The sequence below is a fragment of the Pongo abelii genome, chromosome 4 (genome assembly GCF_028885655.2).
Source record: "Pongo abelii isolate AG06213 chromosome 4, NHGRI_mPonAbe1-v2.0_pri, whole genome shotgun sequence".
NCBI lineage: Eukaryota > Metazoa > Chordata > Mammalia > Primates > Hominidae > Pongo > Pongo abelii.
This window is the reverse complement of record NC_071989.2, coordinates 103803643-103820431: the sequence shown is the minus strand read 5'-3', so window position 1 is coordinate 103820431 and position 16789 is coordinate 103803643. Positions and strand designations below refer to the sequence as shown.

At 35.1% G+C, this 16789-nt stretch overlaps 1 protein-coding gene and 1 long non-coding RNA gene across 2 annotated transcripts in view; both read right to left on the bottom strand.

Annotated features, from left to right (window-relative positions):
- Positions 1-16789, bottom strand: part of CAST (calpastatin) — a 799019-nt gene that overhangs the window by 729285 nt on the left and 52945 nt on the right. The window lies entirely within an intron of this gene.
- On the bottom strand, positions 1200-16219 carry LOC129059700 (uncharacterized). The gene is made up of 5 exons (XR_008525727.2): positions 15436-16219; positions 14766-14857; positions 11698-11797; positions 6356-6417; positions 1200-1595 (listed from the first exon to the last, which is right to left on the bottom strand). It is a non-coding gene; the product is annotated as an uncharacterized LOC129059700 (long non-coding RNA).

Here is a 16789-nt window from a genome sequence, read left to right as displayed (position 1 = left end):
AGTTCATTGTTGGCTATTTCATAAATCTCATGTGCAGAAGAGAAGTATTTCCCTAGGTCTACCCCTAACATTTGTAGGATTGGTGCTAGAGCACAAATGGAGATCCACATTTAAAAATTATAAATCAGGTTAATAAAATGTTATCTAAAATATGTTCTATCATCCTATCTTGACAACGAAACTTCATAGCAACAAAAAATGTTTAAATATATGTAAGGCTATTGGTTTTACATTTCTGAAAATCAGTAAAGTAACAAAGAGTTACTGAATGTAATTACTATTGCACCTGTCTAAATAGTGTGTTGATGGATAGTGATATTTGGATGAGTAATGAAGACATCAATAATTTATGAAATACTATTATTTATTCTATTAAATATATTTGTCGTGCTTTTAGTTCACCAAAATTACTAATTATTTGTTATAATCAAGATTCTCACATAATTTGAGCTCTATTAACAAGAAATGTCAAGTCAGACAACCTTTCTTGGTTCAAAATTATTACAGAGTTTTATTAATTATATTTACAGAAACAGCCGGGCTGAGGCAGTGGCAGTTGGAATTGTGAATAAAATTCTTAAAGCAATACTGAGTTCAGAAGTGAACATTAATTTCACATGCCATACTCAAACATGTGATTTTTGCATATGAGAAGTTAACAACCCCCAAAATATTATAAAGTATTTTAATTTCATCATACAGATTGCTCCAACTGTGAGTTCCACAATCTCTTAAGACAATATGTAGATTCATACAGTACTTCTTGATTCTTCTGCTTTCACATTTTTAACATTTGGAAAAAACTTAAAAGAGTAAGATGTTATTTAATTTATTCAAATCTTTCTTTGGTTGGGAAGATACCTTGATATCTACTGGTCAGAAAATAGACTTTATAAAAATTCATTTCGAAATATTTTTTACATAAGAATTTATTTTTTCTTGTATTTTTTCAGATTGTCACTTTTGTTATATATTGCACATGAAGTTTCACTCTATCTATAAAATCATTTTCTTTACATTTTATGAGTTTTAAAATACTCTTGAAAGTGATATAGCCAAAGTTATATCTGGTTTTTTCTAAGCTTTTGCTAATATTATTAACAGCAAGCAAATATATGGATAGATATATTAAAATTTAGTTTCATTATCTGCCAAAATCCACAATTCACTATTTGAAAATTTTTCAGTTGTTTCACCTAACTGCTATTGTACGTTTTGAATTTCGTTTAATTGTTTTGACAGCATTTCATCAGTATTCCCATTGTATAGCCTAGAGTATTTATTAGATCAAATTTTACATCTTTCTCAAAATGTTCCACATTTGGACAGATCTTGAAGATATTGTAGGTAATGTTTAAACTGTTCCAAAGAATGTCATCAAATCAGCAGTGTTGAGACCATCTGTGTTAGCAATAAATTCAAACTGTGTGCCATAAATGGCATATACTTCTAGATTTTTCTCCAAAATCCTGGCATGCTCACCTTTGTTGTTATCCACCATGTTATCACCAGTATCACAGTCTCACTCTAAACAATCTTTTAAATCAGAGTCCAAAATTGAAGTTTTTTTTTTAATTCTTCCCGTAGATAAAAACCTATACTTTTTACAATAGGAATAAAACCAATGAAATATTCATTAACATCAGCTTTTTTATTATTCTCTCCTAATGGCTCAACATAAATAAATGTTACTTATTTAGCAAGACTTATTTCTGGTACAATCTACTTAAACTGAGTAATTTTTGCTTTTTTAACAATTTTAGGAATAATTTCTTATCTCATTTCCTCATCTGTTACATTAGCAATTTCATTTTGAATGTACCATACTAGAGAATCATCTGTTTCAGTTTTTATCTGTCTTTTGGGGTCATTTTTTCACCAAATTTCAAAATTATCTCCATAAATCTTTGACATTTTCCATTAAGTTCTATAAATACTGTGCTGGTATGTATGCCATGAAATACATCATTAAGCTTGGCTGAATATTGAATATACAATATTCTTTTTTTACCTCCTATGATCTTGTCTGAAAATATTATTCTTTAAAGAATATTATTCCATACAAATTTTGTCAATTATACCCAAATAAACCTGAAAAAAATTATTCCCATGTACTAGTTTGATATTTACTTTTATTTCTTGAATACTATCAATTGTTTGCTATTTATTTCACCCTTTTCAGTTCTAGTAATTACATCTGTAATTTTTTGTGTTTAAAGGGCATTTCATAATATTCTAATTGAGAATTTAAGTGTTTTCTGTCACAAAACATTCAATGGCTAATAGGAGTTTGTAAAATCTATTTGAAAGAATTTGGAATAAAATATTAAAAGTTCTGCCTTGTTAATGAAATAGAAAATCCTAATCATTCATTTGAATTGGAATGTGTTTTCCTAGCAATATTCTCACACTCTCAGAAGGATATCGTATCTCCATTTTCAAGATCATCATCCAGTCAAATGTTCTGGAGGATTTCTTCCCTAATTTTCTGATTTCAAGACCTTTATTTTCTCCATCTTCTAACAGGCAGGTCGCAGTTGCTCTTGTTGTCTGGGTTATGAAGTTGATATAAATTTGAGTGTCTTTTTTATTCTCATGGTTTTAATTAGTAATTAAATCTTCATTTAATAAAGAATATAAAGTTGCAAGGATATTTTGGTCTGACCTGTTTACATTGTAGGTTTGATGAGAATAATGTTCTTGTTAATTTCCATTATTTTGAGTAGCTAAATCTTCATTAAGTAAGAACTTGTGTGATCTCTTGTTTGCAAATTCTATGACAGTCATGCTCAACAGAAGTTGGCTCATTTACATTGTTTCCACATTGTTATTTTTAATTTAAATAAACTCTCTCTTTTAAAAATTTTATATTTCCTGTTTTTTTCCAATCTTTGATTCCTTCTGAACTCTACTTTTAAATTCTGTATTTCCACCACAATTCTCTATTTCTTCAATGGCCCCCATTTTCAATGATCTAAAAGGTCAAACTTATTAAAATTAATAGGTAAAAAAGCTATAACGAATATCAAATTATAAAGCAAAATTAATAATGCTGAAATCTTTATTTTTATTTTTGAAATTTTATTACAAATTTTTGTAAAAATAAAACTATTTGCATTTCCAGTAATCAACGTCCATCTAGTTCCTGATATTAAGGGTTGATACCACACTTTAAGCATATTATATCAAGACATAGGTAATTTTTGTTTTTGTTTTGTTTTGTTTTTTGACAAGGTGTTGTTCCATCATCCAGGCTGTGGAGTACAGTAGCATGATCATAGGTCACCTCAGGTTTCCAAGTAGCTGGGACTACAGGCATGTGCCACCACACCCAGCTAATTTTTTCATTTTTGTGGTTTTTTTAGAGACAGGGTCTCACTATGTTGCCCAGGCTAGTCTCAAACTCTTGGCCTCAAGCAATCCTCCTGCTTCTCAGTCTCCTGAGTTGCTAGAATTATAGGCATGAGCCACTATGCCCAGCAGATGCATACAAATTTAAGAGTAAGATGAGTTGTTTAATATTGCAAAATAGTCTTCAGCCACCATACGTTAACATTTGCAAATACTAAGCATATCTGGAATAATTCCAGACCATGAATTGATTTATACGAAGAGAAGCAAGAAAACGGATGTTTAGCACTAGTGGGAAATGAAACTTTATTACATAAATACTTATTGCATTTATACTACCAGAAGAAAGATTTGACAAGTTAATTAATTTATCTTTTCTTTTACCTAAGTGCTTTGCAGTTCAAATCCTCCCTGGACCCTGAAGCATTCTGCTTTTCTCATTTGGGATGTAGCATAATCTACAATATTTCATGGTGTTCGAGTACAATTGCCTTTTATTTCCAGGAGGCCAGTTAAAAGATGTGGAAAAGAATTTCCCTGGGGCCTAAGTGTTAGTTACAAGGGTGAAAGCTTCATGACAGAGTGACTGTGGATTTTAAATCATTTCCTTTTTGCATGTTTTATATATTTTTGATTTGGGGACTCTCTGAAGAAGAGGGCCCAGAGTCTCTGTTTTCCAGATCCAAGTATGGTACTGAACTCACCTGTCTATATTTCCTTCTCCTCTTTATTAGTCCATTGTCTCAGAGCACATCAAAATCACTGTCCCACCATAACCCAGTTTAAGGCCCTATTGATTAATCTACACTTTCAGCCACTCTGATTGACTGACTGATTGACTGATTTAAGACAGGGTCTCACTCTGTCACCCAGGCTGGAGCACAGTAGCACAATCAAGGTTTACTGTAGCCTTGACCTCCCAGGCTGAAGCCCTGAGCAGCTGGGACCACGGGTGCATGCCACCATGCCTGGCTAATTTTTTAATTTATTTTTGTAGAGACAGGGTCTCACCATATTGCCCAAGCCAGTCTTAAACTCCGGGGCTTAAGCAATCCATTTGTCTTGGACTCCCAAAGTGCTGGGAATACAGGCATGAGCCACCACACCCCACCTCTACAATTTAGTTAGAATGTGAACAAGAAAAGTTCAGACTCTCACATGTTATAAAACTTTACTTGTGGAGACAGCAGAATCCCCTCGAGTAGGGAGGGATAGTCCAACTTTACACATGCTGCTCCCACTACCTGGGACACTATGCTACTTAACTCTTATTTAGATCTCAGCTCAGTTGTAACTTCACAAAGAAAAGCCTTCCTTGACAGCCCCAGTTAGTTCAAATTCTCTCTGTATTGAGCTTCTTGTCCCTGAAGCTAGTTTTTCTATTTAACACAACAACGATTTTACCTTTATTTATGTGATGGGACAGATGTGTGCCTCCCTCCATGGAAAGCAACTGACATGACCATGTCTGAGAGTGTTTGACTCACCATTTTATCCCCAGAGCTTAATGTTTTGCACATAGAAGATACACAAGATGTAATTAATTCATTCATGGAACTTGCTATGGACTGATTGTTGTGTCCCCCCCAGATTTATATGTTGAAGCCTCATCTCCCATGTGATGGTATTGGGGGTGGATACTTTGGGGGATAATTAGGTCATGAAGGTGAAGCTTTCATGAACAAGATTAGTGCGTTTATAAGAAGAGATATGAAAGGACTTGCATCCTCTCCCTGCTTCCCACCAGGTGAGGATAAGAGAAGACGATCGTCTATAAACCAGGAAGTGGTTTATAGAAACCAGAAACAGGATCCCCTGGCACGTTGATCTTGGACTTTCCCGGCCTCCAGAACTGTGAGAAATAAATTTTTGCAGTTTAAACCACCCTAGCCTACGGTAATTTGTTACAGCAACTTGAACAGACTAAGACAGCAGAAAAGGAGTTTGTTAAATTCAGTCAGTTTGGAGAAATGTGGAAAAGCTTCAGATTAATTACAGTCAAACTCAAATGTTCAAGCACTGGTTTTTGGCCCAAGCAGAAATCTTACTGAGACTCAGGAGCAGAAAAACGTGTTAATGTGGCTAGAAATAAATTAACAAAAATATGACCTAGAATATGACATTTAAACATGCCAGAAGGCCTGACCTCTGCTTGGAATCAATGAGATTATCCTGGCAAAAAAAGTGTACCATCAAGTTCTGAGAAAGGGAGCGTTGGACACCCTGATTTTGTAGTGTTAGAAACAGAGAAGGAAAAAATATGTACTTCTTTTCTTTTCATATGAAAACAAGGCTAAAATTGCATTGAAGTCTTTACTTCACACAAAATAGCATTACTCTGTTTTTATTAAAGTAATATATTAGACACAGAGAGTCTAATTCACTTGTTTTTATCAGGTAATGCAATAGAAGTAGAGGTCCTAGTAACAGACTATTATCTTGCTTCTAGCTGTAAAAAGCATACTTCAAGCAGTTTTATCTGTTGTGAAAAAAAAAAACTGCAGATATTTCTGATAAGATTCTGTGTTAAGTTCTTTGGTACAAACAAAACACTTTTCTTTGTGGTTGAGAGAAGCCAAGGAAGGGATCCTATGGAAGCTTTGTCCAGTTTCTAGGAATTACAAATATCACTGACACATTGCTTTCTACTTGGCCTCAACCAGGAAGAGAAAGATTATTAAAATTTTACGTGATTTTCAAGTGCAGAAAGTTTTAACTTTTTCCCTTTACAAAAGTATCATGTAAATATGTTTTCCTCCCCACTTCTACCTTCTGGATTATTTTTTAGCAATAGGTAAATAAAAAGTAACTGAACTTGCTAAGTGCTCATCTTGACACAATATAAGTAAATTCTTTCTTTAAAACAACAAAATAAACTTTTCTACTATTCTAGAGGAAGAACAAACAGGTGGAGACTGATAAAAAGTCACTTGGGGCAAACACTGCTCAATCTTTCCGTAGTATTTTCAGTTCATGGGGATTACAGTTTTAGTAAATATTTTACCTCCATTGGATGATAATAACTGTGGTTTTTGTTAGCAATTTCATTTCTTGGCTGAACTTACTCTGAAATAAAGAAAAGTCTGTTTACTTTTTAATTTTTTCAGTAATGCATTGTATGTTGCATATGTTTGGATTTTATTAAGAAAAGACAAGGAAAGTAATTTCCATAGGATTTTATTAACTATCCAGGCCTCTGAAAGTAAAGTTGGAAACAAAAAATTTCATCTATCATGTTGCATTTCTTATTTTTTTTTTAATTCCTACTCCTCTTATTTAACTGGGCTGTTACACAAAATAGGACTGTAAGCTTGACTCATAACATTGCTATGTCCTTAAATTTTTCCATGACCCATATTCTGGATTATCCCTTCAATGCTTTTACGTAGTGAATAATTTTACACCTCTCTGGGACCCAATCTTTCCATTACTGTTCTTTATCTCTGTGTCCCATTTCACAGGTTTTTAGCATGAAGTAGCCGTAAGAAGAAAACAATGTTTCAGAGGCTCTGAAAGCAAGACAGATCCGGAAACCTCAAATCTCCCACTAAACTTCAGCCTATCTGCTCGTATGATAGTATAAATTTATTACTGAAGATTATTATACATTTGAGCCAAAGTGAAAGAAGAGGTCAAAATAGCTTCCCTACTCAACGTTTCAAACTAAAACTTTATTTAGGTTGTGATTAGCAAAGTGAAACCAGGGGCATCATTTTCACCAAAAATTAGTGACTTTCACCCTGACCCCACAGAGCTATTTATCCAGAGCCGTCATAAAATCATCTAGATATTGACCTCTTGCATCCAGGTTTCCTAGCAGTGATCTAATTCCTAGCATATCTGGAGCACAACTTCCCCTTTGCTCATTCCCGTGGCTGCACAAGCAGTAGGGAAGTGGTGTTGAGGATGTCTGGAGGGAAGGACAAGAGATGACATCTGTTCCATCTCCTTTCCCCAGCCATTCTTGGGCAGATTGGGTTACATCTGAAAAATTTCCTGACTTGTTTCCTCCAACATGGTTACCACACAGGTAACCATGATTGTTAGTTAATCCCGGTTATTTAGTCAAACACTAATCTAGGTGTTGCTGTGAAGGTATTTTGTAGATATTATTAACATACAATTGGTTGACTTTAAACAAAGCAACTACCCTTGATAAGTGGGCGGCCCTCATCCAATCAGTTGAAGGTCTTAAGAGCAGAAAACAGAAGTTTCCTGGAAAAGAAGGAATTCCACAAGACTGAAACATCAACTACTGCCTCATTTTCTAGGCTGCCAGATTACCTGCCCTACAAATTCTGGACTTACCAGCCCCCACAATTGTATGAAGTCAATTCTTTAAACTAAGTCTCTTTGTATATGTGTAATATACATATTGGTTCTGTTTCTCGGAAGAACCCTGACTGACACAGAGCTTTATTCCATTCTTGCTTCTTCCTCATTGGATTGTATGTCGTGAATTAAAAGAAAGAGTCATGAATAGACCAGCCTGTTCATATTGGGGAACTATGGTTCTAAGAACTACATTCAGTACTTGGGAGGATTCCTGGAGAAAACCAGAACATTGCTTTGTCCAATGTTTGGCTGTGCACACCTGGTAGATCACTGTGCTGGGTGCTTTTACTATAATATTTTTTACTTGTTTTAAATACTTAGTTGTACAGTATTTGCACTCCAGGCAAGATCTCAAATTTCTGCCTCAATTTTTGACACATGTTTAGGATAGAAATTAGATTTTTTTGTTATATGAACCCATAATCCTTAACAATATGACATATATTTGGGCATCTATGTATTTTGTTTAAACAGTGTTTAGGTATAAATGTACAGTTGTCCTTGGTACCCATGGAAAATTTGTTCCAGGACCGCCAAAGATACCAAAACCTGGAGATGCTCAAGCCCTTTATAAAAAATGGCACAGTATTTGCACATAACCTATGTACATCCTCTAATATGTTCTAAATCATCTCTAGATTCTTTACAATACCCAACACAATGTAAATGCTATGTAAATAATTATTAAACTGTACTATTCATAACAATGGAAAGAAAAAAATGTCTGTATATGTTCAGTACAGATGTAACCATCCTTTTTTCCCCTTGAATATCTTCAATCCACCCTTGGTTGAATCCATGGATGTGGAATCCAATGATAGGCAAGATCAACTGTTTTTGATGTAATTATATGTAATCCGATCACTCAAGCTAATTTAAAATAAGTAATTCTTTTGAGATGAAGAGGCCATTTTCTAGAAAATTTGTACAAACTTCAAAAACTAACTGATTTGTGAAAATGGAAAATGCTGATCAGCCAGGCGCAGTGGCTCACGCCTGTAATCCCAACACTTTGGGAGGCCAAGGAGGGAGGATCACAAAGTCAGGAGATCAAGACCATCCTGGCTAACACAGTGAAACCCCGCCTCTACTAAAAATACAAAAAAAAATTAGCTGGGCGTGGTGGTGGGCACCTGTAGTCCCAGCTACTTGGGAGGCTGAGGCAGGAGAATGGCGTAAACCCAAGAGGCGGAGCTTGCAGTGAGTAGAGATCGCGCCACGGCACTCCAGCCTGGGCAACAGAGCAAGACTCCATCTCAAAAAAAAAAAAGAAAATGCTGATCAATACAGGATCTTGTAAATAAGACTAACTTGAAACAACTGAACAGCGGAGCTCTTAGGCACAAAGCTGGTTTCTTGTGGGCATGCTTTTAGAATCCTAAATACTGGGAGGCATCTATAATTAAAAAAAAAAATTTTGTGTGTGAATAAGATCTATTAAGTCAGCTAATTTTCAACCATTAAATATTTATGAACTTCAGAAAGCACACAGTTATACAGATAAACCTCTCTCCATTCATCCTGTGATGCTAGAGTTTCTAATGATCCTTAACTAAACAATATCATATTGCTTCCCTCTACTATATTGGATGATGCACATTCTGTATTTCTAATACTTCATATAAAGAAACAAGGAAAACTACCAGATTCTAACAAAATAGGAAATAAAATTCTAATTCAATTAAAATTTAAATGACATATTTTTAAATTTAAATTTCTGACTAATCTTAGAATCATCTAGAATAACTGAATTAAATATCTCTCTTTTGAAAACAGAATGTGAAACAAATGTCATTAAGTTAAAGGACTAGAGCAGCAGTCTCCAACCTTTTTGGTACCAGGGACCAGTTTCATGGAAGAAAATTTTTCCACAGATGGGTTGGGGGGTGGGGGGTGGGAGGTGGGGGATGGTTTGGGGATGATTCAAGCACATTGCATTTATTGTGCAAATTTATTTCTATTATTATCACATTGTAATATATAATGAAATAATTATACAACTCATAATATAGAATTGGCAGCCCTGAGCTTGTTTTCCTGCAACTAGACAGTCCGATCTGGGGGTAATGGGAGACAGTGACAGATCATCAAGCATTAGATTCTCGCAAAGAGCATGCAACCTAGATTGCAGGAGCAATTCACAATAGGGTTTGCGCTCCGTGAGAATCTAATGCAGCTGCTGATCTGACAAGAGGTGGAGCTCAGGCAGTAATGTGAGCAATGGGGAGCGGCTGTAAGTACAGATGAAGCTCTGCTGCTTACCTCCTGCTGTGCAGCCAGTTTCCAACAGGCCATGGGACTGGTGTCTGTGGCCCAGGGGTTGTGGACTCCTAGAGGACTCATCTATCTATTTACAACCGGTTTAACTTTTGAGATGACTTTTACATCTGCTGCTTATTTTTTATCAGCATTTGTTCTGCTTTGCTCTCAGAGCCATACTATGAAAGAAAATATCTTTAATTTCTAAGCTTATATTGGCTTAAAATGGAATCCAAGAAATCATATCAATTCTGATATGGGAGACAATATATTATGGTGGTTAAGTCAAACAGAGCTGAGTCCAAATTCTGGCTCTACCACTTTCCAGCTGTGTGACTTTGTCAAACTAACCACTTGCAGCCTTAGTTTCTTTATATGTAAATGAGGATAATATCTTACTCACTGAGTTGTTGAAACACCAAATAAAATTTTAAACATATATATAGAAAAAATGAATTGTACATATTCCACATATCCATATTTTTATAAAAAGCATTTATCATGGTACTTGGCAAGAGGCACATGCTTAATAAGCGGTAAACATTATCCTCATCTTAAGAGTTTGGAAATTGCCTTTACTCAAAAGCATTAAAGTTCTGATCTAAGAAAATATATCTTCTCGTTCAATATATTTTCAAACTAAATGACATTTAAAATGTCTATTTATGTTTATTAGCCTTGTGAAACATAAAAAACAAAAGCTTATTATATAGGAACTTAGTGATTATAAGCCAGCAGAAATGGACTAAAGTAGAAAATGAATTTATGGGAGGGAGTTAGGTACCCCCAGGACCTTTGGGAGAGGTCAGGAATTGGGTTGTTCTGGGGAGTCTAGATATCAGAAGCAGATGAATTTTTTTTCAGAGTTTTGCTGCTTCAATGATTTCATTACAATCATTTCAGTCATTTTGTCACTCAATAGTCAAACTCCAAGAGAGAACATCTGAGTGATCTAGATTGGTTGAGTGGAATTAGGACCCCTTTATCCACAGTCTCACCTTTGCCTTGCTCCCCCAGAGCAAGTCCAATGGCTATAATACAGAGGGAGGATAAAGGGATGCCAATAAGAAAACAAATGCTCTATATGTACAGAAGTATTGCTTTACATAGTTTTTTAGAAATCATATGTGCTGATATTTATCATAATCACATGTATTGAATAGATAAAGGTCAGAAACTATGTTATTTCTTCAGTGTCCCAGTACACACAACACATTAACAATAATAGTAGAGATCTTGGGATTGTGGGTAACTGTGATCCTCCTGAATAAGCTAATATCACCGGGAAGTGTTAATGACAAATTTCCATTTCCACGTTTACATTATGTGGAAACATATGTATTGTTTCCACAAGTGCATTGGGAAAATCTGCTCTCCTTCCCCCCCCCTTTTTCTATCTTGATTTGTTACCTTGGTTTCTGAAAGTGGCAGAAATGGTGGCAATATCTTCCAGATCGAACTTTGAATTTGAATGAGCTTGTTAGGCAGGGAATAATGGTGACTCCCAGAACCTCTACAAGCACCCAAGCTCATTTATTTACACTGGAAACGTATGAATGATGCTGATTTACTTAAACTTCTTGTAGATGGAAAAATTGATGGAACACTAACACTGTCCAATTTAGACTTTGTTTACTTTCTCAACTACAGTGAAGTGGAAGCTTTTCTAATAGTAACAAAGAATTATATGAGATTCTTTCTTTTAAAAAACATCAGTACTTACTACAAGGAATTATAGCAATGTACACTTACCAAGTGGTCACTTATTTCAGGAAACAGGAGTGGGTCACATCTTTTAGAGAGTTCCATTCTCTACTTGAAAAAGTGTTCATCAGCAGATCTTCCCCAAATACTGAAATGTTGGGGAAACTATGAAGTTTCAAGGCAACTTTGCTCACAGTCACAAGATTAGCAAATAAATGTTTTACCAATGGGAGCAATGCAGAACAACAATTTTTATTTAATTTCCAGAGGTCAAATGCCCTTTTTTGCATTGTCTAGGGATGAAATAAATGGAACCCCTTTTAGAAAATAATTTGACTTCAGTATTAATGAAATGTTCTATAACCTTGTACGCTCAACAGTAATAATCACTGACATCCCTGGCAATGTCTATGCTTACTTAATCTAAACAGGCCTCCATACCAAGTAATTTGTGTTTGGGAGTAAACAAATGAGGTTTGTTCTTCTGATAGTTTGTATTGGGCCCTACTGGTGTAGATTTCAAAATAGTTTTTCTGCATTTTTTCCTTGGTAGTCTATATTGGGAAAAGTTGAATGTGTTCAACTTTATACTTTTCAGATTTGCAAACATGTGTTGGATGTTTACATATCTTCTGCACGACGTCAATGTAGAGGAGTATTCCCTTACAAACTTCTTACAGAAGAGGATTAGCAAGGGGATTAAGAGCATAGATAACTACTTTTTCCACAAGACAAAGTAAGCCACGAAACACAATCAGTACCGGTAGTTAAATTACCTGGAATAAACTTAAATAACCATCTGGGCTTTTATATTGGTGTCAGGATTTTTCAGAACAAGATGGATGTGGTTTTACTTTCCACATAAAATAAACATACTGTATATAAATTTTAATATAAATTTTTGTAACCTTAGAAGAATGAGATACATTTCGTATTTTGTGGCTCACTTCATATATCTTGATGCACCTATACAAATAAAATTAATTTCTTAATCCTTAGCCACACTCAAAAATTTAAATTCTAGTTTTAATTTTAATTATAACTGATATAAATGCTAAGAGGGGTCCTAATATTTTTATATCTCATTTCCTCAGTCTTTACAATAGCAACATTTTTTGTGTGCCCCAAGACAAAGATTTGTTGACTCTTGATAATGATGTCAAGTGTTACATAACTACCAGTTGTTATATGATTTTTAAAATCAGCCATATGTCTGAGGACTATGAAAGACATTGACCACAATATTTGAAAGTTTAACTGAAATTTGTTACAAATGAAAATGGGCCTGTTAAGTTATAAGAAGGTCTGAGGAAAACCCCTTACCTTTTAGTGGAGTATTTACTTTGAGCCTAATTGATGTGAAATTAGAAAATGTTAAAGAAAGACCTTACTTAAGAAATGAAACACAAATAGAGAAGGACAAAAATAGAAAAGTGTTGTCTTTTGGGACTTGTCCCTTAATCAACCCCTAGGATCTGCGCTTTGATAACACTTTGATCTTGGAATTAGGATTTATCTATAGTAAGTCACATGTTCCTCCCATTCCAACTATACTTATTAGGGAATTGAAAATTTTACTTGTCAATATTTGTCAGAGGTCCAGCCGTGAAACAACTGTGGTGCAGATTAAAACAGATAACCGGCCGGCCTTGGTGGCTCACGCCTGTAATCCCAGCACTTTGGGAGACCAAGGCGGGTGGATCATGAGTTCAGGAGATCGAGACCATCCTGGCTAACACGGTGAAACCCTGTCTCTACTAAAAATACAAAAAATTAGCCGCGCGTGGTGGCAGGCGCCTATAGTCCCAGCTAGTCGGGAGGCTGAGGCAGGAGAATGGTGTGAACCCAGGAGGCAGAGCTTGCAGTGAGCCGAGATTGTGCCACTGCACTCTAGCCTGGGTGACAGAGGGAGACTCCATCTCAAAAAAAAAAAATCCAGATAACCAAATCACCACCCAGCACTCTGAGAGAATGTCACCTCTTTCTCCCATTAAGGTTTTACATTACCAAGGGCAATTTCTAGTAATTGATAAGAGAGGGGACAGCAACACTGACCAAAGTTCTAAACTCTTAAAAGCCTGTATATTAAGAATTAAAATAGAAAGGTGAAAGAAAAGTTAGGAAAGATAAAATAATACTATCGCATAAATTTGAGAAAGTATAAAAACAAGAATGCAGATGACATATGCCATGTGCAGGTATGACAAACATTATTTTGACAAGAGAGCTGTGTCCTGTGTGCATGATGCAGTATAGGAGAAAGAAGATAAGGAGAACCTGAGGTCTGCTTTCAAAATGCTTATCAGCTTGCAGGGTGCAAAATATAAAAACTAACAGGATAAGGCAGGGTATGATAAACATAATGTATGATTCAGTGGCATGTGCACAGAGTTCTGGACTTGGGTTCAAATTCCTAATTTGCCAAATACAAAGAATGAGTATAGCATTCTGGTTAGTACTTGAGCTGTGGACTTAGACGAAAGTATCACTCATGGTTCAACCAGAGAAAAAAACACTATTAGGAGATCTGTGTTAAAAGATTCATTGCTAAGAATTGGCGTACATGATTGTGAGGCTGGCAAAGCAAGTATGAAGTCCTTGGGATAGGCCATCATGAAGGGCTGGCTGATCTCCTAGGCAGCTGAAGCTGCAGTCCATAGGCAGAATTTCTTCTTCAGGGAAGCCTCAGCTCTGCTCTTCTGCCTTTCAACTCTTTAAGCTAGGTCACCCAGATTATCTAGGATAATCTCCCTTACATAAAGCCAACTAACTATGGACATGAATCACACCTACAAAATACCCTCACAGTAACACCTAGGCTAGTGTTTGAATACTACAGTGGAGACTATAGTCTATAGTCAAATTGACACATCAACCTCACCATCAAAACAAGCCTGGATGAAGTTCCCCACAATACCACTTCCTAGCTGTGCGTGGCCTCCAGAAAGTTTCTAAATGTCTTTAAATCCCTATTTTCTCATCTGTAAAATGAGAATAGTAAGAGTAACTACCTCAAAGGATTATTGTGAAGATTAAATAAAATGTTAATGCTCCCTGTAAAGTGGGCCTAGCAATGTGCTCAACATATAATAAATAGTAAGCATTACCATCATTACCCTGTTCATCCTCACTATCTGGATGAGGTTGGCAAATCAGTCCCTTTCTCTGAGCTTCAATTTCCTCATCTGTAAAATCAGCACGTTAATACCTAAAACAGGAGTGATAGGAGTATTAAATGAATATATATTACAGGTGATTAAAAAAAATTGTACCAAAAGTGAGTTAGCCACTAGGAAATTGTGGATACTTAATACATTTTCTAAAACATGTTTTCTAAAAATTCAAACAGCAATTATAATCACAGAATTTTTAAAGTGAGTCCAGTTCATAATGGTTTTGTTATATATCTTGCCTTTAGTTTTATAGCAGAAATTCTTTGATGCCCTGAAAGTACAGTCAAATAGCAATATACACATACACACATATATAATAGAATTTATGGATTTTAAAAAAATAAAAGCTATCATCAACATAGGACATTTTAGGAAAATATTTAGGATACTATACTAATATTAGTTTAATTATACCTTTAAAAAATAACTTTAGAGAAGTTATGACTTAGCTGTCTTAGCTGGGGATAAGTCTATGTGAGCTACATTGCTTTCTAGCTGAATGAACTGAGAGAAGTTACTTAGCTTCTCACCTAATAAATCTCTTCATCTTTGAGGCCAGGGTAGTGACAGTACCTACTTTACAGGGTGTGGTGAGGACTTAAAAAGCTGATACCTGTAAAATGTTTGGAACCTCCCAGTATATAGGTGTTAGAGCTCTGAAAAGATATTTAATGTCCTCCTGGAAAGTCGACTAGATGGCTTCCTGTGTGAAATATTACACTCTTCCTCCAGGCTAACAGAAAAGGCTGTTAGAACACCTCTTCCAAATTAAAATTTCTTTATTCCTGTATAAAGGACAATTTGGCAGTAATTATTAAAATCCCATCTGCATACATCTCTTCTCCCACACCCAACCCCCACTGGAGTTTATCCTACTTGCATAGATCTGTATACAGTAATGCACTGCATAACAACAGACTGCATAGGAGAGAGTGTCCCATAAGATTATAATGAAGTTGAAAAATTCCTATTACCTAGTGATGATGTAGCCATCATAGTGCCATAGCACAATGCATTACTCATGTGTTTGTGGTGATGCTGGTGTAAACAAACCTACTGTGCTGCCAGTCATATAAAAGTCTAGTACACACAATTATGTATAGTACATGATACTTTATAATGATAATAAGTGACTATGTTACTTGTTTATGTATTAACTATACTTTTCATCACTATTTCAGAGTGTACTCATACTTATAATAAAAAACTTAACTTAGGCAGATCCTTCAAGAGGTATTTCAGAAGAAGCAGCCATTTTTAATCATAGGAGATCACAGCTGCATGCATGTTACTGCCCCTGATAGCCTTCCAGTGGGACAAGATGTGGAAGTAGAAGAGAGTGATATTGATGATCCTGACCCCGTGTAGGCCTAGGCTAATGTGTGTGTTCATGTCTTAGTTTTTAACAAAAAAAATTTTAAAAGTAAAAAAAAAAAAATGAATACAAAAAAGCATATAGAATACAGATATTAAGAAAATATTATTGTACAGCTGTATAATATATTTGTGTTTTAAGCTAAGTATTATTAAAAAGTCAAAAAGTTAAAAAAATTAAAAGTTTACAAAGTAAAAAAGTTACAATAAGCTCAGGTTAATTTATTATTAAGAAATAATTTTTTTTATAAATTTGGTATAGCTTAAATGTACAGTGTTTGTAAAGTCTACAGTAGTATAATGTCCTAGGCCTTCACATTCACTCACCATTCACTTATTGACTCACCCAGAGCAATGTTCAGTCTTATTGTGGTTCATAGTAAGTGCCCTATACATGTGTGCAATTTTGTATCCTTTATACTCTATTTTTACTGTACCTTTTTTATGTTTAGATATACAAATACCTACCATTGTATTATAATTTTGTACAATATTCAGTGCAATAAAATACTGCACAGGTTTGTTATATATACCATATAGCCTAGGTATGTAGTAGGGCTATACTATCTAGGTTTGTGTAAGTATACTCTATG